Below are 27974 nucleotides of genomic sequence, written 5' to 3'. Positions count from 1 at the left end.
TTATTCATCAGCCTGCTGAACTGTTCCTTTTTCAGAAACATAAGTACCATTTCAAATTTTTCTGATATCCTTGTTTTTAACTGTTGTGACTTGTTGAATCAAAGCAGCTGAATTTGATACAAGTTCAATGCCATGTCCTTCAAGAATCAACTCATCTTTCAGGACTTGAGATACTGAACAAGCTACACCTGAACTCATCCAAAGCCTGCAGGTGTATTTTTCACTTTTTTGGTGTGTGCTTATGACATTTTTATTAGTAAATTGGATAATATTCACAAACATCAAAATAGGGAAAGCATACAACGAGAAGCTAACTGTAACGCAAATAATTTTGAAAAGCCTGAAATGAGAGTACAATAGTGGGAAAATGTTTTTTACATGATAATAAACTATGAACTAGCACTCACCCAAGAAATTTCTGATTTCAATGAGAGAAACGTCATTCTGAATAAGTACATTGATGTGAGTGTACACAGACCTCATCTTGTCAGGGAAGCCCCAAGGTAACACCTTTGGTCACGTTCTGTACATGACTGCAGATGGTGTGAACGGTAGCCAGTACCTTCCTAATTCCCCACCATTTGTCAGCCCAGAGCCTCTTCTTCTTCTTCCCAAGGAGACCGAGTTCTACATTGACGTGATTGAAGTCCCTCCACAGAGTACCTCGTGGGCCCTTCACAATAACTGCGCGTCCCTTCAGAGTAATGTCAATATTTTCAGCAATCTGGTTGCTGAGAATGGTTTTCATCCTCACAGTAGATGTGGCAAACGGCAAAAATAGAAATTTTTTAAATGTTTAAAAGAAAAATGAGAAGAAACTGAAAACATGAGAAAAGGACCACATGCTATCAGAAAAGATGAAGGAGTTTTGAAAACAAATCAAATGGAACATCTAAAAATAAAAGCAATAATAATCAATATTAAAAACTAAGTGGGCAAGTTAAACAGCAGATTAGATAGAATGGAAGGCATAATTGGTAAACTAAAAAAAAATTTTTTTAAATAACACGGAATGCAACAGATACGGACAGAAGATGAAAATATGAAGGAAAAGCTAAGCAACATAATGACCAGAATGATAAGGACTAAATATTCATCAGATTGATGTTCTGTGGGGGAAAAAAAGAATAAAAAGAGGCAATATTCTAAGAAATAGTAGCTGAGAGTTATTCAGAAGCAATGAATGACATGAATCCTTACCATCTATCATTACAGTAAGCTAGATATCAAAGAAATTCTATTTTTAAATGTCTAAGAACAAATAAATAGCAAACTAGAATTTGTTCTTGGCCAAAATAGCATTTAAAAATAAGAGCACTAGCCCTGGCTGCTGTGGCTCAGTGGATTGAGCGTCGGCCTGCGAGCCAGGTGTCGCTAGTTCAAATCCCAGTCAGGGCACATGACTCCGTTGCACGTCAGGTCCCCAGTTGGGGGCGCAAGTGAGAGGCAACCATACAGTGATGTTTCTCTCCCTCTCTTTCTCCTTTCCCCTCTCTCTAAAAACAAATAAATAAACAAACAAATTTAAAAAATAAAAAATAAAAATAAGAGCACTCATGCAATGGGGGAAACTATTTGCAAACCATACAGCTGGCTTGTATCTAGAATACATAAAAAGACAAATAACCCAATTTAAAAATAGGCAAAAGCCCTGGCTGGTGTGGCTCAGTGGATTGAGCGCAGATGTGTGAACCAAAGGGTTGCTGATTTGATGCCCAGTCAGGGCACATGCCTGGGTTGTGGGCCAGGTCCCCAGTTGGGGGCGTGCAAGAAGCAACCACACATCAATGTTTCTTTCCCTCTCTTTCTCCCTCTCTTCCTCTCCTTCTAAAAATAAATTGTAAAAGAAAATCTTTTAAATAAACAAACAAATAAATAAATAAATAAAAATGGGCAAAGGAGCCCTGACCCGTGTGGCTCGATTGAGTGTCAGCCCACAAAGCAAAAGGTCACTGGTTCCATTATGCCATTGTTGCGGCTCAATCCCTGGTTGGTGCATGTGCTAAAAGCAACTGATCAATGTTTCTCTCACATGTTGATATTTTTCTTCCTCTCTTTCTTCCTCCCTTCCCCTCTCTTTAAATAAATAAATAAATAAATTGTTTTTTAAAAAATGAGCAAAGAAGTTAAATAGACATTTCCTTAAAAACATATACAAATATGAAAATATGCTTAATATCATTAGTCATTAGAAAATACATATTAAAACTATGATGAAATACTACTTCACAATCACTAGGATAGCTAAAATAAAAAAGAAAGACAATAAAAATTTTGACAAGAATGTGGAAAAATTTGAGCCCTATACATTGTTAGTGGGATTCTAAAATGATGGAGCTACTTTGGAAAAACAGATTGACTCTTCCTTGAAATATTAAACATAGTTACCAGCCTGGCTGGATGGCTCAGTTGGTTATAGTGTTGTCCCAATAGACCAAGGTTGTGGATTCAATCCCCAGGCAGGGAATATAAAAGAATCAACCTATAAATGCATGGATAAGTAGAACAACAAATCAATGTTTTTCTCTCTCCCCCATCTCTCTAAAATCAATCAATCAATCAATCAGTCAATCAATCAATCCAATAAACATAGTTACCATATAACCCAGCAATTCCACTCTTATATGCCTGATATGTTTGTATAAAAACCTGTACACAAATATTTATATCTGCACTATTCATAACAGCCAAAGAGAGAAAACAACCCAAATGTCCATCAACTGATGCATGGTTGAATAAAATGTGGTATATCCATAAAATAGAATATTATTTGGACATAAAAATAAGTAAAATTATGATATATGCTACAACATGGATGAACCTTAAGAATATTATACTAAGTGAAAGAAGCCAAACACAAAAGGCCATATACAGGCTGGGGCAAAAGTAGGTTTACAGTTGTTTGTATGGAAAATAATACAATTTTAATGAATAATGTTATAAGAATTAACTGTTTTGTGTACTCACAACTGTAAACCTACTTTTGACCCACTTGTATTGAATAATTCATTTATCTGAGATGTCCAGAATAATATTCTTTTGTATGAAATTTTTAAATTGCACAAAAACAGCTTTTCTTTGGAAGATGCACCAGAGATAGTTAAAAGTGGTAGCCTTTGGAGACGGCTATCAAAAAAGATGATGGGTAGAGCACAGAGGTGGGTTGAAGACTTTCTTTTTTATTATTACTGAGATACAATTCATATACAATAAAATTCACTCTTTTAGTGTACAATTGCTAGGTCATATAGTGACTCTGTGCTTAATTCCTTGAGGAACTAGCAAACTTTTTTCCAAAGCAGACACATCATTTACATTCCCACCAGCCATTTATGAAGGTTCCAGTTTCTCCACATACTTGCTAACCCTTGTTACCCTCTTTTTTTCCCTTTGTTTTGTTTTGTTATTACCTCTCGGTCTGACAGTCTACGTGAAGGGGCATTAAATTTTGCTTTTATTTTATTTGCATTGTAGGGTCTGTGATCTTTGTGTAGGGCTCACAGGGTTAGAAGACAAAAGACTTTGTTCTCTGCTCAGCCTTCTGAATTAGGAAATCAGCCTTATCCACACTAAAAAGGTCCCCAGAGCTACTTTCAGTATTTCAAAAAGCCTGATGCAATCCATACACTCCCTCTCAAGTAGGGTTGCTAGGCTAACTGAAATGTCAAGTGATTTAATTTTGACGAGAATTATTTAAATTAAGTTCAGACTGCTTAAGAGTAGGGAATGCAATTCCTTTGGGTTTTATCACCACCTAGTAGCACAAGTCTGGCATACAGTAAATGTTGAAGTGAATGAATAATTATTAGTTCTCACTGGTTAATCAGAATTTCTTAATAGCCAAAATTTTTTTGAGACAAAATAAAAAGGTGGATTCATGGATGCAGGCTAATTAATGAAGTCCTTGTTGTGAGGAATGAGAACCTCTGCCTCTGGGGAACCCAGAAGTGGGGCCTGTTCCCAAAGTCACTTCTTGGGTAATACTGATCGGGAAGCTTCTCTTCGAAGGCCTGTGCCTTCCCCTGGGCGTCTGCTCTCAGCTCAGTCCTGGTCTGGCCCCAGAGAGCATCAACCCTTAAAAGCCCAGTGTCCCACAGCACTATCCCCCTCCCCCTTCCCCATTATCTGGTTCCCACCCCTTTCCCCATGATCCAACACAGCTTTCTGGTGTCCTAAAATGAGTTAATCTGAAATATTCCTGCAAATGTGTAAATGATGTCAACTCATGCTGGAATCCTTTTAATCCCTTGTCCTTACACCACTCCCCCACACCTGTACTAGTTTCCTAGGGCTGCCATAACAAAGTATCACAGACTGGGTGACTTAAACAACAGAAGTGTATTCTTTCATAGTTCTGGAGGCCCAAGTCCAGGGATGTCAGCAGGGCTGTGCTCTCTCTGAGGGTCCTAGGGGGGAGTCCTTCCTTGCTCCTCCCAGCTTCTGGGAGCCCCACGCATTCCTTGGCTTGTGGCAGCATACCTCCTGTCTCTGCCTCTGTCTTTGCATGACCATGAGTCTTCACATGTTTGTTGCCACTATAGATTTTCCTTTCTTTTTTTTCTTTCCTTCAAGCTCTGCTATGCATTGAAAAGATGTTTTTTTGTTATGGTTTTTAAATAGGTATTTTGTAATTGGGAAGATTGTTGCATTGTCTAGCTCTTATAATACCTGAAACACCTGAAATAGAACTCCCGGGGGAAGAATGCACAGGTAAACACGTAACTCTTAGTGTTCACAGATCCACCGACGTCCTTTATGGATCCCAGAAGATGAGTTGACCAGATAATGGAATTCCTACTGCTGTTAGATAGCAGATCTACTCTGGGTAACCTAGAACTTTGACATAATCGGAATGCATCACCCTTAAGAGGGGTTTGAAGAAGTGAAATTGAAACAGGTAAAATAAAATGGTCCCCAAAATGCTCCCTCAAGTTAAGCCTTGCCAGAACGATGGCGTTTATCAATAGGTAGTTATAAAACAATGGTCCAAGAACTGCACTCACTTCTTTTAAAGATTTTATTTATTTTTAAAGAGAGGGTAAGGGAGAGAGAAAGAAGGAGAGAAACCTTGATATGCAAGAGATAAGTCTATCAGCTGTCTCTCCCACGCCCCTAAGCGGGGACCTGGCCTGTAACCAAGGCACGTGCTCTGACTGGGAATTGAACCACAGACCCTTCGGTTAGCAGGCTGCCCCTTTGGTTTCCAGATTGGCACCCAATCCAATGAGCCACATCAGTCAGGATTCACTTCTTTTAAGTTGGTTTTGCATATCTAAAGCCAAGCCATCAATCACAGGACAGACCAACTCAAAACCTGGTTGGGAAAGTCCCTTCCTGCATTCCATAATAAGTGCTGCATAATTCTAGAATGCTTCACTTTGCCGACATATGAATATATTTGGACATCAGTGTTCCAAAAAAGAAAAAGCCCACTAACTGACTCCCTGATTGGTTAACCACAGCAACTTCCATGTTCCCAAGGCATAAAAACCTGTAAGCCCCGCATTTGGGATGCAAAACCTGGGAACCTATCTCAGGATTCTTGATCTCTGTAGAGCCCCAATAAACTTGCCTTTGCTTTTATCGGTGTCCCTGGTCTAATTTCTTTTACATCAGGAAGCAAGAACCCAACTCATTCAAAACAAAATCAGTGCTAAATCTGTCTAGTAGTCAGGAAGACAGATATTAGAGACAAAGGTTGGTTTTTCTGAGACCTCTAAATCAATCACCCTTCATCCAATTCTAGGGGATGTCTTATGAAATGTGATGCCTAGCACATAGTAAGCGCTCAGTCAGTAAATATTTGCTGACTAAATGTGGAATGTATTAACTGAGTCATTGTGTCACAAGACTTGACTTGCTGCAGTAAACTTCCCTCTCTGTTGATGTGACCCACCTCTAGTCCAGTGTTGGAGGAGTTGGTTAAAACATTGATACAGGGAAATGAAGTGCATTGAGGTTGTATGGAATGAATAGTCATTTCAGATTAATCAAAGAAAGCTTCTAGTAGAGAGTGTACTCGGGGTTGAATGGTGGAAGAACAAAGTGGCTGCTCCGAAGCTTATATATGAATTGTAAGTAGAAATATCTAGGAGCATATGAGATCTTGCTTCCTTGCAACTGTCATCAGTTTTGTTCAAATAAACTCTTATATAAATTCAAAAATATATCTAACATCTAAGGGACACTTACTACGCACCATTACTGTTCTATGTTCTCTTCATATATCAATTTATTGAATCCTCCCAACAACCCTAGGAGGTGGATACTTTTATGATCTTACTTTATAGATGAAGAATTGAGGCACAGAGAAATTAAGTAACTTTATAATAAGTGATAGAGCTGGGTTCAAACCCAGGCAGTGTATGACTGCTATTGGGGCTCAGTCCATGGACCCTGACAGCTTATGATGGTACTTACTGGCTTTGACCTCCTGCTTTTCCTTAGACACTCAGCTCACCGGGACCATTCACCTGGCCACAAAGGATGGACCCACCTCTCTCTCAGGACATGTAAATGTCCAGTGTCTCATTCTAACACTTTTTTGTTCAGTTCTAGGCCTTCAAAGTGGTTTAGAAGTGTGAGGGCTTCCTCTGTCAACCCAGATATGTGTGAAATTGCCTTGATTTTTTATTTAATTTTTTGAAATTGCCTTTTAAATTAAGATTCATGTACAACCAGCAATACTGAATTTACTTTCACTAGTTTTCCTGAAATCAAGTATTTTAAAAAGAAGCAGATTTTGTGTTGTTTCATACATGTGTATCCATTTTACCTATAGAAAACATAGCGATTAAAGAAAAACTGCAATACTTACCTGGCGGGGGAGATACCATGATCACGAAGGTGGTTTTTCCAGGGTGAGTCTTATCCATTGCATTCCAGTTGTGCTGATCCCTGCCATTTCCCCAAATGTGAGAAACTTGACTGCGCAATTTGTGGTAGTGGGGGATTGCATTAGTGCTCTCTCCTGTAAAAAAGAAAAAACAACTACCCTGCAAGATTAAAAACAAACAAACAGACAAAAAACAGGCCATGTGGCCCATGAGGTCACATGTTAAGCCATTTTGCCATTGTGCCTGCGATGGGACCTAGGCTCCTCTACACAGAGTTGCATGCTGACCCTCAGAACATGTCTTGTGACGCCTCTGAGTCTTGTCTGTGCTCCTCTCAATACCTGAAATGACCTTTTTCTTTACCTGTGAACTCTTATTTATCTTTACAGACTCAGTTGAGATGTTTTGTGCCTCCAGAAACTGACTTTAATTTGAACAATGACAAGGACAAAGACGGTGGGAAGAATCTATACTCTATGATTTTAAAAAATCAATGGAGTTGATTACATCAAGCTAACAAGGAGACATTTGTGTTGCTTCTTGGCCTGTGGCTCTGGGGACTGGGATAAAACCTGGAGTGTGTGTGGGGGCAGGGGGAGAGGGGGGACCAGTGTACAAATGGGAGGATAAATTAAGTCTTGTTTTAGGAGTCTTAGGAAGCATTCTTACATCCCAGTTCCTAGCTTGCCTTCTATTTGGGACTGTTTTATCCAGAAAGGAAACAGAAATAATTGGTGGGAAGCCAGTCACGGTCTACTCAGTATGATTTGGGTGGCAATACAAACCCTGCCTGCCCAGATATCTTTTCCTTTTTGTGTGAAATCCTTAGCTTTTGGGATAAAGTGTTGTCCCATGACAGGCACATTTTACGACCATGGACTGAGTACAATACTACGTGCCAGATCCTGTGCTAAATATATTCCATATTTTTGTCTGTCTTAATCTTCACATTAATCCTAAGAAACAAGTGCAATAATAATTATTATACATTTTACAAACGAAGAAATTAGCCTTTGACAAACAACAGGAACACAGCTCGAAATGAATGAATGAATGAATGAATGAATGAATGAATGAATCCCGGCAAATCGGGACTCAACCCCATGCTCTTAAAGATTCCTCATACTCCGTTTCACACTTTTAAGCCTCACGTGTATATATCCTTTCCCTGGTGCTACTTGAGATTGAAGGGGCGGTCAGGAGAGACAACTTCTTCCTCTTAGCTGCAGAAATTACTCCACTAGGGAAGTTCTGAGCGGGGGAGGAATCACTCTTCAATGCAAGTTCCCGAATAATAAATACTAAGTTAGTCCCAGGAGGGAAGGGAAATCTAAGCGGGCGCCCAGCTGGGGTCAAGGAATGCCCCTGGGGCTTCACCGCGCCGATGCTGAGGACCTGAGAGCGTGGGGTCTCCTCCTAGCTCCACTCCAGCCGGTGCTCCCTGCTTCTCCACCGCCAGCCGTCAGGCCATCAGGCTATCTGTCGGGCCATTAGGCTACCAGTCACCAGAGCACTGCCGCCAGGGGCTGCCCCTGCGTTCGAGGAAGTGCGAGGGCGAGTCACTGCGGGCAAGCCCCGCTGGCTGCCCGAGCTGCGCTCTCCGGCCCGGCTGACTCAGCCAGAAAGGGCTCCGGGCCGCCCTTAACGGGAAGGGAGGGACCTGTCCTCACCTTTACCCGTGAACCGAGACTTGGAGGCTAAGAGAGTCCCAGCAGACCAACCGCAAATACCAGCATCCCTGCTGGCCGGTTGGGACAGGGCGGGAAGGTTTGGAGATGATTGGACAGCCGACCCAGTCACCTCCGAAGCCACCTTAATTCTCAGGGTCTGTGAGTGCCTTTGGGGCCTTACACTGCCCTGCACGTGGAGGGGCCTCCAGAAAGCGATGGTCCCAGAGCTCAGTGAGGCAGCTGTTTCCCCTTCCTGAGGTTGCCACATAGTAACTGGAGGGGGAACCGTAGGGAGCCCCCCCAGCACGGGCCAGAATCGTAAACCCCCTAAGGGTGGCAGAGTCCAGTCCAGCTCCTGCTGCTGCCACCAGAGGAGTCAGGCTTTGCGTTAATGAGTGTCTGCCTGCAATCTAGGGACCTGTGGCTGCTGTAGGGAAATGAGTGGGCAGGGAGGAGGTGAAAGGTGGCGTTTGGCTAAGCTTCCACCCACCTGCACCTCTGAGGTCAGCAAACTTGGGCTAGACCGGGAGGGCCAGAGTGACTGAGTCTTTCCCAAAAGCTGGGAAGGGCAAAGGTCTTGCACTGGTCACAAGCAGGCCAAGGGCTGAGCAGCCAGCTTGAAGCCTTCAGTGTCTTCTCAGAAGCAGTGTCTCCTTGGGGATATTTCTATCCTGGCTAATTTTGCTTATATTAATTTTTTTAAAAGCTGGTGGGGTGATGAGGTTGGTATTTTAGGTAACTGAATCCCAGAGTGAGGATGGCAGTGAACGTCAGGATTGACCTGGACCGTCATACTCAGAAGCCATCACATGATAAATGGTAATGGAAAAAGTACAATAAAAAAGAATGTAGCCCTGGCTAGTGTGGCTCCGTGGATTGAGTGCTGGCCTGTGAACCAAAGGGTCACCCGTTTGATTCCCAGTCAGGGCACAGGCCTGGGTTGTGGGCCAGGTCTCCAGTTGGGGGCACGCGAGAGGCAATCACACGTTGATGTTTCTCTCCTTCTCTTTCTCTCTCCCTTCCCCTCTCTCTAAAAATAACTAAGTAAATAAAATCTTTAAAACAAATAAGTAAATAAATAAAATAGAAGTTGCCAATGTAAAACAAACAAACAAAAAAAGCAAAACAATAATAATAACAACAACAATAAAAACCAGCCACCATGTGGCTATGAGAGGGCAAGCACTGGGTGTTGTAACACCACCCACCCCAACCGCCAGTCTTGCACAACCTGGGGGCTCCAACGATTTAAATAGAATAAGCCAGTCATGTCCTCAACAGAATTCGGGCGGCCAGCCCTGAGCTATAAAGTGAATACTGTATTTGCCACTTTTCTCCGCTTGAGTTCTCGATAGGAGCAATGAGTCATCTCCAGGGCTCTCGAGCTCATGTGGAAGTAAGAACGTTCAAAACTGTAGGTAATTTTTATAAAATTTTATTTGAGACAAACAGAGAATACCCCGGAAATATGATCTCAACAGACTGAGAAAAATGTTTCCAAGAAACGACAGTTTGGTTTTTTAATGCATTTGGAATTAAGGTGGGAAGTAAGCAAGGAAGGGATCGGATTACAGGATAGTTAAGATTATGGTCATGCTTTAAAAGAAGGGGTTGAAAAGGAGCATTTCAAAGATGTGTTGACATAGATGCACAGAAACAATGGACAGGGCTTGCTTAAGGCAAAGATAGACCTTTTACTAAAAGGTTATGACTAGGGTAGTAAAAAGTTACCCACCATGACCTACCCAGTTAAGAATTTATGATCAGATGACACCGTGAGGTTACTTACCCTAGCACCCCTTCTCTGTGTAGCACCACCTTGCAGTCACCTCACTTCTGACCCACTGACCCTGGTGGCTGAGGGGTTAATACCCGTACCACCTATGACCAGAACTTTCTCATCAGGGCTGCTGAAATGCAAAGCTGTCCACAGATGACAACCAAGAGTCAAACCAGCAGGGAGAAAAAAAGAGTCAATCCAGGCCCACCATCTAGGTAGGTCTCTAGCCTGGGATCATGAGCCTTAAGAAGGTGGTGTCTGGATGTAGCAAGACAGAGAAGAGTAGTGTTGGGCTTACCCTGTCACTGTGTGCAGGTGTCCACACACATACACACACACACACAGCCAGTGAAGAGTCTTTACATGTGGTAAATAGTTGTTAAATTAAAAATCGAATAGGTTCTGGACTCTAAAAGCAGTCCCAAGTGTGCCCCAACCCCCTTGCACACTGTGAAATATACCCAGTTTTCATAGATTTTGTTTTTCCATCCCTGGACCTTTTCCTATGCTGTCCTTTTCTCTACCTAGGACACTCCCTGCCTCCTTAACTTGGCTAATTCCTTTTCATCAACCTTTAAATTTCAGTCTAGCTGTCACTTCTTCCAGGAAGTCTGTGTTGACCCTCTCAGTCTGGACTCTGTGCTCCTCTGATGTGCTCCCATAATGTCTATACTTCCCTCCTGCATTAGCATGTATCACATGGGATTTGTTATTGCCTGTGTCCTTCATTAGGCCATAACCCTCGAGGGCAGTGACTGCATCTTGTTCACGTTTATGCTTTCGTGCCTAGAGCACACAGTACACGGTCACTAGATATTTATGAGATGAATATGTTAGGGACATGGTTGCTTCTTTCACTTCCTCCCCAGAAGCTGACCTTGAGTTCAACCATCTGCCAGGTAAGATATAGAATCACCTTTTGCAGAAAGAGGTCTATTTAACAAAAGCCTTCGAGCCCCCCCAGATCACATCTAAAGATGAAAGCTCAGGCGCTGGCGTAAGGCTTTCCTTCTGGAAATAATACCTGGGGGAAGTGGTTGTCTGCTCTGGGGCTGAGAATCAATGGTGGGAGCATGTATGGCGTGTGTGTGTGTTTGTGGAGATGAAATGGAAGACATTATTTTAGGTCCTAAGCATCCCCTTTCTTTCTTTCTCTTTCTTTTAAAGATTTCATTTATTTTTTAGAAAGAGGGGAAGGGAAGGAGAAAGAAACATCAATGGGTGGTTGCTCTTCACATGCCCCTGCTGGGGACCTGGTCCCAAGCATATGTCCTGACTGGGAATTGAACCAGCAACCCTTTAATTTGCAGGTCGGCACTCAATCCACTGAGCCACACCAGCCAGGGCCTGAGCATCCCTTTCGTACAGTAGTATTAGTTATGGTGATATGAGCACCCGGAAAGGGAGGAGTGTGTGTGATGATGGGGTCTTTACAATACAGAGAATGTCTCAATAGCAATAGCTATCTGTGCAGGATAGGTGGAGAAAGGAGGGTGAGTTCAATCTATTTTATTTACTTCATTGTCCTGTCATTTTATTTTGTGCTGATTTAACCAACCAAGATGCTGAAATTATAGGTAGGTAGGTATAAATAATGTGCTTGAGGCTGAAGACTGGGCATACACAGATGGTTAGTGTGTGTGTGTGTGTGTGTGTGTTTCACACCTCTGTGGACAATCATGTGTTTCTATGCCTTCAGGTCTGTCATGGAAGTGAGGAGGGAAGACAGGGAAAGACCAAATTCAATCTGAGTACAGATTCTATTATTTTTATCTTGTGTAACTCTCACAACAACTCCGTAGTATAGATTTTGCTATCCCTGTTTTATAGATGAGGAAACTGAGACATTGTAATACTTTGTGATTCTGAAAGTAATGTTTACTCTATGTCTGCTCTATCAATGCAGGTTGACCCCTAACTCAATATTTAGGGTTTGGCATCTAGGACAGGACACAGAAGAATAGCACTGATTGAGCCCAGTGAAGAGGAATGGGTAAGTGCTCATTCAATGGGAGGGACCTCATTCTCCTTGCTGACACATGTAAAGAATTACAGATTAGCAAATCTATTAGCATGCAAGCAAAGTCTGTTAGTGAATGGGAGAGCAAAAACAAGGGTGGCCAAAGGCTGAGGTGGCAAGCTCGCCCTAGTGTGGCTAGAGGCCCAGTGGCCAGAGAGCCATGAGAGCGAGTCCTTTGTTCTGAGGACATATATAGTTGGTGGGATGGGGGTGAAGAAGTTACATATTGATTGACGGATAAAGGTGGAACGTGACTACCCAAACTTAGGTATGGTGGGGTGTTTGTTAGTCCAAATCCTTATCTTGCTCCAGCTTCCATTTGTTCATCTTGTTGTAAAACAGATAACGTGACAGGAGGCAATTAATTAAAGTTGAGGCTGTTACCCAAAGTTATTTATGGGCTTCTTCTGTAAACATTAGAGACTCCCTTGTAAAACAGATAGTGACCAGAGGTAGGCAATTAACCGAAGTTGTTTTATGGTCTGTTCCCTTTTGGCACTGTGGACCCTCTCTCGCCTTCCTGGCCTTGGGACGAAAGCACAGTTTCAAAGGCTTTCCTTTGCAGATAGTGGAGACTGATACATAGAATTTCAAGGACTTTCCTCCTTCTGTGCTAACGTAGTGTTTCTTGTGATGTTGGAACACCTGGCAATATTATCAGACCAAGACCAGGATTGCTGAGTTAGCGAGTGAGACATTTCTCCCTTTCCTTCTAGTCTCCTCTATTAAGTTCTTTGTTAGATTGCAATGGTAAGGGTCCTGTCTTTATTTCCCCTCTGCTATTCGTTTTTCTCTAACACTCAGACTCAGGTCAGATTGACCTTTCTGGGTGGTCTTGGCATTAGGGTGGTGCCCTTAGTGCTTCAGTGCCTTTAAAAAAAAAATGCCATAAATTTCCCTTTATTAAGTAAACTGGTCCTGACAACCTAAAAAATACTTATGTCCCAACAACATAGCCATTTATAAAAACGATACACATAAATTGAAAGAAAAAATATTTTAATTCAATTTAAGTTACCACAATTACTAATGGGATATCTGTAATAGTTGGGCATTGTGTTACTTCTCTAACTCTAGAATCAGATCAAACACCAGCACACGCATTTCCTGTTCCATAATTCGCCTCAAGTCCTGGAAAAATCCAGTTTTGCAAAGTCATGACATCATTGCTGGGATGGTAGCACCATCTATTGTAGAAACAGTGAACTGCCTTGAGTGAGCAGTTCACAATGTCTAGTACTGACTACTGTTTTCCTGGACATTTCCAAATATTGTGTGGAACCCCACTGCGGGCACTCGGAACATCTTAGTGCGCAGTTTGGGAATTGTGGTATCATTTGGGAAATTTACTTATCCTTCCTGCACCTTGGTTTCCGCACCTGAAACATGGGGATAATGATACCTAGCCGATGGTATGATGATGAAGTTTAAATGGGGTGTTTATAAAGCACCTATACAATGGCGCTTGATACTGTGCATCAGAATCACCTTGGAGAGTCAATAAAAATGGCAAATGCCTGAAACTCTACCCACAGATTCTCATGGAATTGGTTGGGTGGGGCTCCAGCATGGGAGTTACATATTTAAGTACCACACGGGATTTTAATGTGTAGCTAAGACTGAAAATCACTGACTTAGGACATAGTAAATAGGCTATTTTGAAAATAAAAAGTAATGTTTTTATTATGGTCAGCAGAAAGAACACAAACCTAGGTGTCCAGAGGCCTGGATTCTAGAACTTTGCTTTCCACTTACTGGCTGTGTGATCGTGGGCAAAACACTTGCTCTCTCTCAAACTATATTCTTCTATGTAAATAAGGACAACATCTGTCCAGTCTTAATCCACAGGGTTATCATGATGTGAAATAATGTGTGTGAAACAGTTCTTTAAATTGTACACCAATGTAAGGCACTGTTGGGAAGTAAGAGATGTAATTTCTTGCCTCAAAGAGGTCTGTATACCATGAGGAGACCCTCACACTCGCAGCTGAAGAAGATGGAAAAGAGATGGCCTGGATTTGTCTAAGGCCCCTTCTCAGCTCTGGGCGCCAAATAGCCCGCCCATTTATGCAGTCACTGCAGTACTGGAAAATCCCAGAAGGGGGCAGCCTTGTCTCAACACCAGACTTGCGTTTGAGTATCCCACCCAAGCCAATCCGTTTTGAAAGTTCACGTGAATGTTTCCAGAGTTTGTGTTTTTATTAGCCACTGTATCATAATACATAAAGTAATTACGAACTCAAGAATTAAAGCCAGAACAACAACGTGAAAACTGTAGAAGAAATGAAAGTTAATTTTATTTGTTTAAGTCTCTTTGGCAGTAGATCTTAGCAAAATATTTTTAGATTTCTTCTTAATCATCATTTGGACTTTTGATGATTACATCTATATTCATACTGGGCTGATATTTCATCCATGAAAGTTAGGTGTGCATATGTAATGAAAACAATAACAGTGCACTAGTTTTAACAATAACACTCAACCTTTTCACTCTAAAATAGCCCAAGGTCAATGGAAATCAATTTCCAGCCTCCAGAACTAACTCTCTGCAGAATTTATATGAAAGTGCACAGGGCTTCTATTTAGCTCCAAGTATCATGATAATAGCTACCATTTATTAAGCAACTTCTATGTGCCAGATGCTTCATTTACAAACTGCTACTCTCATAGCACATTAATAGAGGTCATAACCATCATCATTTTTCAGATAAAGAAACAATTCAGAACCCTGGCCGGGTAGCTCAGTTGGTTGGAGCATCACCTGATATGCCAAGGTTGTGGGTTTGATTCCCGGTAGGGCACATACAAGAAGGAACCAATGAATGAATAAGTAAGGAGAACAACAGATTGAGGTTTTGATCTCTCTCTCTCTCTCTCACCGCCCTTCCTCTTTCTCCCTAAAATGAAAATAAATAAATAAATAAAATAACTCAAAGAATTTCTGTCCCTGGTCACACAGCTGATATAGAGGAACTGAAGATTCCAGCCAGGCCTTCTGTCTGCCAAGCTCATGGTAATTCGCTATACCACTCAGTTGTTCCAGTCCCAAGAGCTTTGGCTTGCAGACTCTCTGAAGTCTAGTCCAAGACCTCAGGCAGGACTGTTGAGAATAGGTGCCCTTTCCCACAGCTCCCTGATCCATCCTGTAGGAGCTGCCCTAGAACTTTATGATCCTGAGCCTCAGGGGGTTACCTGGCACCCACTCCCAGAATGAAGGGCCATAATCACAAATCAAAGAGAACTAGGGCAGGGCTGGAAAAACAGTATTAATCCAAGGACTGAAGGGGCAGAGGCGGGAATTTTCAGTCTATTGTGAGACCTTAATGAAAATTACATTTATAAACAATGTAGGCTTTTCCTGAATCCAGGAAAAAGGGCAGCTGCAGGGTCTGTTTATGTAGTTGCAGGGCCTCTGTACCCAGCCAAGGCTTTCTGTGGCTACTGGCAAGAGGGTGTTGAAAGTCCTGTATGGGACTAATCTTTAGTATAATGCAATGCTTTATATGAGCCCCCTTTCACTTCATGTTGTCCTACACCTTCTAAAAAATCAACAATGATCTATAATATATATGGTAGGTATTAAAGTTGTCCTCCCAATTTTTCCTCCTCTCTACCTTCTGGCCCATTTAGGTTTACACTGCCTGGTGACTGGCGGTTGGGTATGGCCAGTGAGACGTAAGTGGAAGTGATAGTATTGCTTCCAGGCTGGAGCAAGTAATTGCATTGTGGCCCTTCGGAGCCCTCCTCCCCACTGTTGTGGCAAATGGTCATGTTTCAGTTCGTGGCTGCTCCATCAGCCTGGGTTTGGAGTGAGGAGAACATGGAGCAGAGGCCCCATCTGACCCACAATGGATATGCAGGATAAATGAGAAAGACACCTTTGATATTTAAAGTCACTGGGAACTGGGTTACTGTGACATAAGCTAGACTATTCTTACTGGTGGACTGTATTTACTAGCTACCCATCACTCTGCCACGAGTCAAGGTAGAGTAAATTAATTTTGTTGTTGTTGTTGTTGTTTTTGAATGTTTGATCATCTCTGAACTTTTTATTGGCCTCCTGTCTCCCAAGGGGTACCCTACTTCTGCTGTCTTAGTGCCTCAGAACTTTGGTGTTGTTGACCTGAGACCCCAGTTTGCCGTCCACAACCCTGCGGATGGCGGTCTTTTGGATGCATTGCATGGAGTTGCTGTTGCCTAGGGTATCAACAAGATCAAAATCTTCCCCCTCTTCCAGCAGATGGAGGTAGTTGGAGATCTCAGCCTCCAATGTGACCTTGATGTTAGCAGGGCCTCATACTCCTGGGCCTGGCACTGCCCCTTTGCCCAGGTCTGGACCAGCTCTGACTCCAGGTGCAGCAGGACCCCGTTGAGCTGTCCCATCTGCCTGGCATAGCACGTCTCCACCTCCCTCAGGCTGTCCTCCAAACTGGTCTGTAGATTTCTCATTGGTCCAGGTTGACCTCCAAGGACTGACCATACATCTCAGCTCTGTGTCATCCCAGCAGCTCCTGTCTCACCAGTCTGCGAGGTGACCACTGCAGTGCTCTCCTCAATCTGCTGGGACAAGTGCTTGTCACACTGGGCCCGGATGTCTACCATGATCTTGCTGAGGTCCTGAGACTTAGTGGCATACAACTCCATGGTCAACCAGAGTTGGCAATCTGGTTTGCAGACCATTTACTTTCTCCTCGTGGTTCTTTGTCATGAAGAGCGGCTCCTCCCAGAGAGCCTCGATCTCCTCTGTCTCCAGCTGTGGCCAAGTGATATTGATGTCATCAGTGACCTTTTGGAGCCCACTGATGTCACTCTTCACAGACTAGCACATGGCCAACTACATCTCACACCTGACTCTGAGGTCATCAGCAGCATGATGGACATTGACATTGTCAATCTGCAGAATGATGCGGGCACTGTTCGTGGAACTTGTAAAGATCTGAGCCCTCAGGTCCTAGATGGCCTTGAAAGAATGCCCCCAGTCTCTGACCTGGGGTCCCTTCTTCTCCAGGCATTCTTGCATTTTGCTCTCCAGTCTTTAATTATCAGCCTCCAGGCTTCTCAGCCTCTCAAGATAAGAGGCCAGATGGTCATTCAGGTGCTGCCTAGTCTCCTTTTTCCTCTGGATGTTCCCTATGTCCATCAGGCCCCTGGCCATCCTTGCAGCCAGTCCTCCAGACCACCAGCTGCCTTAGATGGATGCAGGTGGAGTGGAACATGGAGATCCAGGAGCCCAAGCCTGCATAGATGTTGACCACGCTGCTGACTGGCCAGGCCTGATGGCTGGGTGACTGTGTGGAGCCCAGGGCCCTGTATTTGGTGGCAAACCTGGAGCAGGTACTGGAACTCATGTTGTTGGGGAGGAAGGCGAGAAGCCAAGCCTCACTCAGGTTTGGGCCACTGGAGTAAATTAATTGTTTAAGGAGCAGTGTGTGCAGAACAAAAACAAAAAAAGAAGAAGAATGGATTTTGGAGACAGATTGCAATTAAATGTTAGCTCTGCCACTCACCATGTGTGTGACTTTAAACAAATTTTGTAATTGTTTTTATAGTACTTATTACAATGGCAAACAAACAGACCAATCCAAATACAGAGCAACTAGAGCTAAGGATGCAAAAAATGTATGGATACTTTGGGAAACAGATTAGCATTTTCTTATAAAATTAAACACACATTTACTATATGTACCACCGATCCCACTCCTATTTACTCAAGAGAAATGCAAACTTATGTTTATATAAAAACCAGTCTGTGAGTGTCTATAGAGGCTTTATTAGTAACTGTTACAAACTGGAAACACCCTAAATGTCTTTCAACTGGTGGGTGGACAAGTAATCCGTGACACAACTACATGGTGGAATACTACTCAACAATAAAAAAGAAACTCCTGATAAAGGCAACAGTAAGGATGAATCTTCAATGCACTGTTCTAATGGAAAGAAGTCAGACTTGAAAATTTACATATGATTTGATTCCACATCTAGAACATTCTGGAAAAGGCAAAATTACGGGACAAGAACACATATCAGGGCTGCTAGGGGTGGTGTGGTGGGGAACAACTAACTACAAAGGGGTCATGTGAGGTAATGGGAACTGTTTGATATCTTGATTATGTTAGTGGTTACATGATTCTACATGTCAGAGAAGGAAAACTCTGACTCCAAAAAACCTCCGCTGCCTTGCGGCATACCTCTTCAGGGGAAAGGCTAAGGGAGTAAACCCCGACAGAAAATCCGGAGCCGGAGTCCCTAAGGCGGTTTGACGTTGTAGTCAACACCGGCAACTCCTGCGGCGCACCTGAAGCCAAGCTGTATTGACTCTGTCTTTCCCTTGGACCCTTCAGCTGCGAAGAGAGGGGGGGTCTGCTGCATGGGCAACAGCAGACCCTCCATATCACCCTGCCCAGGCTCTGTAGCTTCAGCTTCACTGGAGAGGACACTCCAGCGTCATCGCAAGATGTCGATTCAACACGGGAGGAGACAGATACCGTGTCACTCCCGAGTCGGACTGCACAGCCATTCTCGGCGGTGCAGAAAGACTCTTAAGAAGCTACACCATCGTCTCTCGAGATGGACGGCTGCCGACGACGATTCTACATGTGGTAAAAACTCAGAACTGTATATCAAATTGAATTTTATTGTATGTAAGTAAAAATTTTAAAGTAAATTAAAATCCAGACATAAAATGCCACGTATTGTATGATCCTGATTATATGACAAGCCCAAAATAGGCAAATCTATAGAGACAGAAAGTAGATTAGTGGTTGCCAGGGGCTGAAGGGAGGGAAGAATGGGAAGTGACTGCACATGCGTGTGGAGCTTCCTTTTAGGGTGATGGAAATGGTTTAGAATTAGTGGTGATGGCTGTATTACAATCTTGTGATTATGCTAAAAATCATTGAACTGCATACTTGAAAATGGTGAATTTTGTGATATGTGAATTGTATCTCAATTTTTTAAAGTGATTTAAAGATAACCTTTCTCGGCCAGTTTTCCCAAGAGTGGGGTCATCAGCTCACCTCTGTATCTTGGAGGGAGTAAAGAGGTTGCCTCCCCAGCTCACCCCAAGTTTGCTCTTTCTGGTCCTTTGGTGCCTTAGCCTCCCAGTGACTCCGCTCCAAGCTGCAGATGCACCTAAGAGAGAGGAGAGAGGCGCTATGGATACAGCTCCAGCCTGCAGGTAACCAGCTGGGGCCAGAGGTCTGCGCGGGGCCCTGGGGACCAGCCAGGAGGCTCCAGTCTCCAGCAGGAAACCCTGGGCAGCCCTCACACCCACCCCAAGCACTGGGCTAGGTAGGGTCTGAGCTGACCTGATCATTCTTGTCATGTTCCCCCTCAGGTGTGTCACAGGGGAGTGAGTGGGTGAAGTCAGAGGGAGACACAGGATGTGGGAACCAGCTGGGTCTCAAGGCCTGGGAGTTGGGGTGGGGGTGCTTCCAGAAGAGCCTTTGGATTGATTGGGCAAGTGCAGAGAGTGGCTTGGGGGAGTGAGACAGGCCTGGGGCTGTCTCCTGTGATTGCCCCCCCCCCAACATCTAGGCTTTCTCCTTAAGGTAGAGGTCCCTGTTCACCCCCTCCTTCATGCCTTCTGTCCTGCTTGCCCACTTTGACCTTAGGCAGGTGAAGGCAGGGAGGGAGAGAGGGTGGGCTCTGTTCTCACTTGAGAATCCTCTTGGCACCCGGGGAACTGTAATGTACCCACGGTGGCCACTCCCCAGGCCAGGCAATGCAGTGACCAGGATAGGGGTCTGTCCTGGTGGCCTGGGCCCACACTGGCTTACTAGTGCCCTGCACCTCTGCTCTGGGCAAGAGACAAGAGTTGTTTGGGGTGAAGGCTGGGGCTTGTTGTGGCTGTGAAGTGTCAGGGCCTCCCAGGCAGGAGAAAAGGTTTGCACATTGATTAGATTTTTGTTATGAAGCCAGGCTGTGAAATGGTTGGAAATAAAAGTGAGGGAGGTGGGTGAACTATCCTCAAAGACAGGCTCTTGAGCCACCTGTGTCCCCCAGGGCGAGGGGACCGGCATCTCAGTGCAGAGGATGTTGTAATCATGGGCGCAAAGAGATGCTACAGTCTTGGCATAAATCTTCCTTGGATAGTGATCCCTACCTATGGCTCCATTCCACCTGCACCCCTGCAGCAACTCTGCATGACCACAGCCTCATCCTCACTGAAGATGCAAAAGCCCTGCAGGCCAGGGCTGGGACGGGAAAGGGTGAGGGAGAAGGGTCTTAGGATGGCGCCTCCATACTTCTTTCTCCTGCTGACCCCCATCGCTTAGACATGGATGACTGGCAGGGGTGGGAGTGAGGCCCAGGTTTGGGGCTCCTTCTCCTGCAGGACCTCTAAAGCCTCACCTCTGTGGCTATTCTTTCTCACCTGACCTCACCCACCTCTCCAGTGTCTGGGGCACAGGTGGACGAGTTCTTGCCTCCAATGAACCTGGCATTCGACTTGATGTTTTCCCCGAGTCCCACACCCTGCACCATCTCTTTTGGCCTAAAACCCTGCCTGACTCTTTCTCCTGCACTTCGTTCTCCTTTTCACCCCTTTCTGACCTTGCTCCTGGATGCTGCTTCTGGGTAATTCCTGGGACCTGGCCCTCCCTCTTCAGATGCACACCAGCCTTTGTTCTCCTGGTACCTTTGCCTGCCTCCTCAGAGTGTCAGAGTAGGGAACTCCCAGTTGTCCCTTACACTCCAGCAGGTGAGATTTTCTCCCCATTTTACCTGCTCTGGCACCACTATCCCACCTGTCCCAGGCTCCTCCTTGCCCTGCTCTCCTGTGCTCATGTCTTCTTTGCTCATGGTGACGGTGCCACAGCAACTGTAAGCTGTTTGTATTGACCAGTGACTTCTCCTCCCTAGCCAGCCTGTTGAGTGATGCTCCATATCAGCCATGTGTTTCTGCTCTTGAGAACACGATTCCTTTTTCTAAGAAGTTCTATCTCCATTTCTTGCTTGAGAAGTCTGTGTGTGGGTGTAAGTCTAGGTTTCTGTAGGGTGTCTTTTCAAGTCAAGAGACAGAGTAGGCCAGCTGGATTCAGGGCAGAAAGAAGCTTTTGTTTGGGTGATGCCCCCATGGCTCCATTTCGTTCCTGGTGGCAGATAGTAGGCCACAAGGTGTGGCCTGAGCAGACTACAGTGGGGAAAGCCCAGGGCCCAGCAAGAGGACTGGCTCCTATCCCCAGCTCAGGAACCAACTGAAGCTTTCTGCGCTTTGGTTTCCTCATATGTTACGTGGAGGTATCACAAGATGCTTGCCTGGCCCAATCCTCAGACTGTGGAGTGGAGATAATGCGCTGTCAAGGGTGGCCTGTTCACTGTCCCAGAAATGGCCTAGCTCACTCACTCCACCTCAGCACTTTTGCTCATGCTACATTCCCTCCTTGGAGTGTCCCCTCCAGGTCTCTCCCTTGCTAAATCTTAACTCCTTCAAAGACCCAGTCTGCTTTTTCTCCTCTGTGAAACCTTTCCTGACCACTCTGGCTGAGACTAGTTGGTCTCTTCTGTCAGCTCCTACACCTCTCAGAGTCAGCATTACCCAGTTGCATGTAATTGCTTTATATCAGGGATTCTCAACCAAAGCACTGCTGATATTTTGAGCTGGGTAATTCTTTGTTGTTAAGGGTTATCGTGTGCATTTTAGGACGTCCAGCAGTATTCCTGGCCTCTATCCACTATATTTCAGCAAGACCCCTCCAGTTGTGAGGATCAAAAATCCCTCCAGACATTGCTAAGTGAACCCAGGGTGGTGGGGTACAGGAGACAAAATTGCCCCAGCTGAGAACCATTACCTTCTTTACTATTTAGCTCTTAATATTTCATTTGTATGTCCTAATGTGCCCGCCACACTGTTATACATGTCACGTCCTCCATAACTATCTGTTGAGCAAATCAACAGATGCTTTTTAAATGTTAAAAAGTACAAGACTTCCGGCCAAGATGGAGGCCTAGACAGACACGCTGAGGCTCCCTCCACAACTGAGAAGGAATACAACTGCTTCAAAACTAGAGACAACCAGAAGTCCTAGAAAATTGAGCTGCACGAAAGTCCAACAAACAAAGCTACAAAGAAGAAATACTCATACAGACAGGTAGGAGGGATGGAGCTGGGGCAGAGAGGATGCAGTGTGGTGGCGGCAGCTGTGGCGGCAGCAGCAGGCTGGCAGAAAGCGCAGTCACATGCTTTAAAAAGTCAGGAGGGACACCTGGGGAGTGCTCCTAGCACCAGACCAGACCTCACAGCTCACGGTTCCAGCGCCAGGTAAAATAAAGCCTCATTGCTTCTGACTGTGCAAACCAGTGGGGGTTGGGGCAGAGGAAGAAACTGCTGGTCTCTCAGCAGAGTCTGCTTGTTTAAAGGGCCCCTATGGTCCTAGAACTTCCAAAGATGCCAGTCCCATAGGCAAGTGGGAGAAGTGCCTGGAAAAGGGGTAAGTGCTGAGCAAGTGGCATTGTTCCCTCTCAGACCCCGCCCCTCCATACAGCGCCACAACGTGGTGCAATGGGTCACTCTGTACTGATGAATACCTAAGGCTCTGCCCCTTACAACGTAACAGGTATGACAGCTCTACCTAAGACATAGAGGCAAACAAACACAGGAGCCTGTCAAGAGCAGGAGACAGAGAAGTATGGGCCAAAAGAGGGAACGGATCAAGGTTCCAGTGGGAGAACTAAGCGATGAGGAGATAGCCAACCTAACTGATGTAGAGTTCAAAACACTGGTGACAAATATGCTCACAGACTAGACAGATATGCTTAAGTATGGCAAATGCATAAGGAAAGAAGTGAAGGCTATGCTAAATAAAATGACGTAAAATCCACACAAAACCAATGGTGAAGAGAAGGAAACCGGGGTTCAAATAAATGATTTGGAATATAAGGAAGATAAAAAGTCAACCAGTACAGAATGAGGAAACAAGAATTGAAAAAAATGAGGAGAGGCTTAGGAACCTCTAGGACAACTTTAACCGTGCCAACATCTGAATCATAGGGGTGCCAGGAGGAGAAGAGGAAGAGCAAGAAATAGAAAGCTTATGTGAAAAATTAATGAAGGAAAACTCCCCATATTTGGCGAAGGAAATAGACATACAAGTCCAGGAAGCAAAGAGAGTCCCAAACAAGCTAGATCCAAAGAGGACCACACCAAGACACATCATCATTCAAGTGCCAAAGGTGAAAGATAAAGAGAGAATCTTAAAAGCAGCAAGAGAAAAGCAGAGAGTTATCTACAAAAGGGTGCCTATAAGACTATCAGCTGATTTCTCAAAAGAAACTTTGCAGGCAAGAAGGGACTGGCAAGAAGTATCCAAAGTGATGAAAAACAAGGACCTACAACCAAGATTACTCTTTCCAGCAAAGCTATCATTTAGAATGGAAGGGCAGATAAAATGCTTCCCAGACAAGGTAAAGGTAAAGGAGTTCATCATCACCAAGTCATTATTATATGAAATGTTCAAGGGACTTATTTAAGAAAAAGAAGTTCAATACTACAAACATTAAAATGACAACAGACTCACAACTGTCAACAATTGAATCTAAAAACTAAAAACAAAAACAAACTAAGCAAACAACCAGAACAGGAACAGAATCATAGGTGTGGGGATCACTTGCAGGGTTATCAGCTGGGAGGGGAAGGGGGAGAAATGAGGAAATGTTGCAGGGACTAAGAAACATAATTGGTTGGTACAAAATAGACAGGGGGAAGTTAAGAATAATATAGGAAAGGGTAAAGCCAAAGAATTTATACGCATGACCCATGGACATGAACTAGAGGGAAGAGGGGTACTGGGGAGAGGGGAGCAAAGGAAAAAGAAATTGGATTACTGTAACAACGTAATCAATAAAATATACTTAAACTAAAAGTATAAGAAGTTATTATTCTAGCTAACTTTAGGTCTATGTTACACTTTTACAAGGTGGAGATATTCATATTTGCTCCTAAAACGTTAGTCTGCTCTATTCCTCCAATCAGATCTTAAGAACAATTCATTGTTAGCAAGCAACTTTGCTATATCTACTGCAGAAATTTTGTTACAATGGGCACTTATACCCTCCAGTTAAGCTTGAGCAAACTTGAGCTCTGCCAGCAGTCGCTCACCAAGAATGGAACTCCCACCGGCCTACTACACAGCAGCCTCCAAGGCAGCTTTGGTGGTGGAGAACTGCGTCAACTATCAGCAGGGCACTCTCCACAAGGTGTTTCTGGTCAGACAGTCCAACAAGCCAGCATGGAGGATATCCCAGGGAGAGGACATAAGTATTGCCTTAAGTTTTCTGTGGAAGAAATGATAAAAAAACAAGTGACAGTGAACTGCACAGATGAAGTACTTTATCTGCCAGTAGGACAAGATACTGCACCAGAAGTCAACTTCACATTTGAAGGAGAAATTGGAAAGAACCCAGATGAAGAAGATAACACATTTTATCAAAAACTCAAGCGCATGAAGGAAGCACTAGAGGCACAAACTATCCAGACAGTTTTGGAAATGCATCTTCAGAAATGAAGCCAGTTCAGCCTTGAGCCTGGGTTGCCTGTGGTTAAACAGTATGGCAGAATTCTACTGAAAACACATGGTATAAAGTGGTAAAAATTCAAACTGTCAAGCAAGTGCAAAGAAATGATGACTTCATGGAGTTAGACTACACCATTCTACTTCATGACATTGCACCTCAGGAGATTATTCCTTGGCAAATGCAAGTTCTCTGGCATCCACAATATGGCACTAAAGTAAAACATAATAGCCATCTGCCAAAGGAAGCACAACTGGAATAAGCGAAGACCCTGTGCTTACTAATGATGTGTACATCACTCTTCACTGACACAGAGCTTAAGGGGCCAAACAAATCCCAAACTGTCACTTTGTATAAATGTCTTGATTACGGCACAGAACTGTATAGCTTCCATAACAAAGAATGTCATGATGTAAAGGTATCTTATTAACAGTAGTAGTGCTGTGTATATCCCATAATAAAAAGCTTCAACTCCAGCCTCAAAAAAGAAAGAAATGTGGTTACAATAAATGGAACCCACAACAAAAATATTTCCAAGCTAAACTCCACATATTTCAAGTGATACTTATACAGATCAAAATCTGAATTACAAAATAACCTGAACCATCCTTTGAAGTCCTCTGCAATGGGCTATACCTTGTATTAGATTCTCTGCTGTGGTGTCAGCTTCCCGATGAGGGAAGAGAGCGTGAGAGTTACTAAGATTTTTAAAGGCTCAAGTGACAGAGTAAACAAGCCCAGGATCTTAACTGGGCTCCAATAATCATCACTCTCTGACTACAGATAAATTGCTTGACTTTCCTGAACCTCAGTTTCTGAGAGAAATAGGCATAAATAATGAGAAGTTGTAAGGATTCATGAGAGAAGTATCCTAAGTGCCTATCCTAGTGTCTGACACATACATAATCAATGTTGCTTTCCCTGCCATTAGTTTTGGTCTAATATTATGGTTTTCCTTGCTTTTTTATTCCCTCTTGCATTGTGAGTAACTCAAGGCCAAAAGTTGTATCTAATTCATCTTTAAATGCCTCTAAGATATAAGCACAGTGCCTCCCCTATAGAAGATTTTCCAAACATGGAAGCCTGGAAGGTGAGGGAGTGCAGACAGACTAGCACCTGGACTGACTTTCACTCCTCAATTTTATAGCTCCTGTATTAATTGCATCCTAATCCTATACATGTATTAACTCATATATTTGTTTTAAGTTGGGAAGGACTTTCTACAAGATCTAATCCAATAGTCTCACTTCTCAGATGAGGAAACAGGCCAGGTGAGGATACATAGCTCCTTTGTGTACAAAAAGCTGAAACAGTCCATTGTCCTGCCAGCTTTAAGAAGATAATAGTTTTGACAAGGGAACTCAAGAGTTAAAGATTTTAGCTTCAGTCATAGTTGATAGGCTTAAATGATTCATGTCTGTGGAAGCTGTTTCTCTAGGAACTGGAATGCATGACCTATGTGACTCCAGGAGGTCAACAAGCAATACAACCTTTGTGCCCCAGGAGGGTGTCTGAGCCATTGGGTTCCAAGGAGGCCATATCCATGACACAGATAAAGAACTGTTGAACACTCCAACTGGTGTGGCTCAGTGGGTTAGGTGTCGTCCCACAAACTGAAAGGTTGCTGGTTCAATTCCCGGTCAAGGCACATGCTTGTGTAGAGGCCAGGTCCCCAGTTGAGGGCATGTGAGAGGCAACCTATTGATGTTTCTCTCACACATTGATAGTTTTCTCCCTCTCTTTCTCCCTTCTTTCCCCTTTCTCTAAAAATAAATAAATAAAATCTTTATTAAAAAAGACTTCATCAACAGATAAAGAAGTACCAGGAAAATTGTCCCTGGACTGCAACTCTTATCTGATCATTCTTTTTTCCAAACCCCTTACCTACTTTTTCTTCTCCTTATAAAAAGGTCAGCTTGAGATGTGAAGATGAATTTTAGGGTACATAACTCACTGTCTTTTCAGATCAACAGCATGTGAATAAAACACCCCCAAAGATTCATTCCTAGCCTCTATTTATAGGTTTTGGTACTGACAGGCAACAGAAATTCCAACTTTTCAGTTTTATATTCTAGCGATTCTGGTGGGACACCTTTGGGACCCTTTGGTAAGTCTAGGTATTTGGCGGGAGTCCTATTGGTTGCCTGGACTGGGAGGGCCATGGGGTACATATTTGGAGACTCCCTAGCATGTGCCAAGTGATTTCACCTGGGGACTCCCCTTCTCTGATTCTTGGCACTCCCTGTCATCTTCACTTTTGATTGAATCACTGCGCTTTCCGGTTCAGGATGACAGTCCTGGGTTAAAACGTAGAACAGTGGGCAGGAATTCTGCTTTGTGTAATATTACAGACCTCTGTCTGGTAGAATTGCAGTCTCAGGTTATGACTTAGAACAGTCATCAGGAATTAAGGTGCCTTCTGGTTTGTGTAATATCACAGGGCTCTGTCTGATAGAATGGCAGGGAGCCTGTGTTCTGGGAAATAGCCTTTTGGGGTAAATTCTGGTTGATGGGTTGACCTTTGCTTATGAACCTAAGAAAATGTTTTTTTATTGTAACACTGATTGATTTATGTATAATCTGGAATCAGCAGAATGCTGGTGGCTAAGTGGGTCTTTAAACTACTGTACTATACTGCAATTAGAGTTGTTTTGTCAAAGGTCAGGGAAATAGGACAACATACCTTATGTACAGACTTGTATAACTTTATATAATAAAGATGCAGAATTAAAAGGAAATAGATTAATGATCCAGAGAAAAGGGAATTTTCCTGCAGCAAATAACAGAAATTCAAAAGAGAGGGACCAGGAAGATCAGGATGGCTTCTGTGAGCACAGTCAGGGTTCCCATTGCCTCTCCAGCCCTGGGGGATTTTCCTCTTACTTGAATGAGGGAGCCAAAGGAGGTGAGCCTGAACTGATCTCTCCATCCCAAACCAAATTCGGAGGAGGACAAGCCCCTACTGGGACAGAGTAGTCACATTGCAAGGGGAAAGGGCACTGGGAAAAAAAGAGTGCCCCAAGTGAGGGAAGAGGGGGTCCAAGTCTGAGAACTCAGGTAAAACTAACAATGGGGGGACAAATTGTAGACCTTTTGGATCGATAATAGAGTGACACATTCTGTGGTCAATAGACCTCTAACTGAACTGTAACTGGGAC

General features: G+C 43.7%; 1 long non-coding RNA gene, 1 other non-coding gene and 2 pseudogenes across 2 annotated transcripts in view; 2 read left to right on the top strand and 2 right to left on the bottom strand.

Moving 5' to 3' along the window:
• Positions 1-763, bottom strand: LOC150002089 (large ribosomal subunit protein uL6-like; annotated as a pseudogene).
• A 3398-nt stretch (positions 764-4161) lies between these two features.
• Positions 4162-27974, bottom strand: part of LOC150002086 (uncharacterized) — a 35569-nt gene continuing 11756 nt past the window's right edge. Inside the window, exons 2-4 of the long non-coding RNA XR_016513138.1 lie at positions 19323-19437; positions 6818-6970; positions 4162-4574 (exon numbers count right to left, since the gene is read on the bottom strand). This is a non-coding gene — a long non-coding RNA (uncharacterized LOC150002086). The remainder of the gene's footprint in view (positions 4575-6817; positions 6971-19322; positions 19438-27974) is intronic.
• On the top strand, positions 6810-6973 carry LOC150002088 (U1 spliceosomal RNA). Its single transcript, XR_016513238.1, has one exon. It is a non-coding gene; the product is annotated as a U1 spliceosomal RNA (small nuclear RNA).
• Positions 24371-25078, top strand: LOC150002087 (latexin pseudogene; annotated as a pseudogene).

The sequence above is a fragment of the Furipterus horrens genome, unplaced genomic scaffold (assembly GCF_987537825.1).
Source record: "Furipterus horrens unplaced genomic scaffold, mFurHor1.1.pri manual_scaffold_9, whole genome shotgun sequence".
NCBI classification, from domain to species: domain Eukaryota; kingdom Metazoa; phylum Chordata; class Mammalia; order Chiroptera; family Furipteridae; genus Furipterus; species Furipterus horrens.
This window is presented reverse-complemented; position numbering and strand designations above follow the sequence as displayed.